Genomic DNA, 1,650 nt, shown 5'->3' with positions numbered 1-1,650 from the left:
ATATATATATATATGTTTATTTCGGATGTATACACGATAGAATAAATGAAATAAATTTATTGCAAATTAATGAAATATAAAATATATAATTAATATAATGACAGGAGATAGATAATAGAGATACAGGAGTAATAAAAGATTATTTTTTTACACTGTGCATTGCCATAGTTTTACTGTCATAATGCCTTTTTTTAGGCTTGTATTTCTTACATGCTATTTTTAATCTGAACACCGCAAATCGTTTAATAATTTTTGATCTTAAATTATGGCATGTCGCAATGTGATCGCCTACGATGAACGACTCAAATTGATCAGTAAAGAATCGCAAAACATTAATATTTGGTTTCGACCTAATGGATTTTATAGATTTTCGGAAGAAGTATTCCATTTGTAGGAATATCTGGAATGTACAATGATTCACAAAAAATAACGTATTTGCTTTGATGCATCGAAAGCGTACAAAAGTCGCGCACGAAAAAAGTTCCGGTTTCTTTGAGCCTACGGAAACAGCACACTTTACGCATCTTTTCTTCGACAAGTGTAAAATACTTTTTACAAGGTATCCTGCAACACTGTACAGAATATTCATTTCTATGTTGCTTAATTGTTTTACGTCTTCGAAATGTATGACAGATTGACTTAAGTCATCAGTGTTGTTTTTTATATACTTTTTTTGTGTTCGTTATGTATAGTCGTAGTATGGTCTAAAAAGCCTGACAAATAAGATCTATCGTCAAAGTCATAATTTCCAAACTCGATACATTTCATGTACATTGAAACGAAAATCAATTTTATTTCACTGCACGCAAGAAATTGCAGGTTATGCGTCACCGCGAAAATAACGTACGCCACAACATTTCTTGGTGGGAGGCATACCCCACTTAATTTAGACCACGAATGACGGCGGCCAATCAAAATCGTGCGAGCAGGTGGCCAGACTCTTATTAGAGGCAGTGATGCACATTGGGGTCCCAGCACGCCGCGTTCGGCTTGACTCGGCTAAGAGAGCGCAACAGCACGACTGTCTGTCCTTCAGCCTTCGACGCATGCGCACTAGCCGAGCGCGAGCGAGATGGCAGACGCTACGTCACGATCGGACCCTCTCGCTCGTCCGCTTGTCGCGAGCGGCTGAAAATGTTTCTCGGCCGGCTCGGCCGGCTCGGCTAACGATATAAGGGATAAAAGGACGTTCCATATGACATATATGTTTAAATAAATTTTTAGAATCGTATACCTTTCCCATTAATCCACAATGGCATAAATTATGTCAAAATGCGATAGTTTACGAGATATTAATTATTTACAATTTCCCATGCGAGTAATATACCTCGTTTATAAGAACGATTTAAAAGTACTCTACATGGTCGAGCGCATCTAGGTGCAAGCCTAGAATGCTGGAGATCTTATGTTCAAATCTTTTAATTTTTTCTCTTTTTTTTTTGTCTAAAATAAGTACAGTTATTAGTATCTAAACATATTAGGCCAAATATACTTATAGAGATGACAAAAAGTTCGGCAACGGTCAAATATCTTGGAAAATAATGATTATGGAAAAAAATGTTTAATACAAAAGTTTTAGTATATCAAGTGATCTATTATACGGTTATATTGAAATGACTTTCCTGTGACCTTGAAGGACACCATGAAGGT

Source organism: Cyphomyrmex costatus, unplaced genomic scaffold (assembly GCF_001594065.2).
Source record: "Cyphomyrmex costatus isolate MS0001 unplaced genomic scaffold, Ccosl1.0 scaffold283, whole genome shotgun sequence".
In the NCBI taxonomy this organism is placed as follows: domain Eukaryota; kingdom Metazoa; phylum Arthropoda; class Insecta; order Hymenoptera; family Formicidae; genus Cyphomyrmex; species Cyphomyrmex costatus.
The sequence above is the reverse complement of the archived record's forward strand: the minus strand, read 5'-3'. Positions refer to the sequence as shown.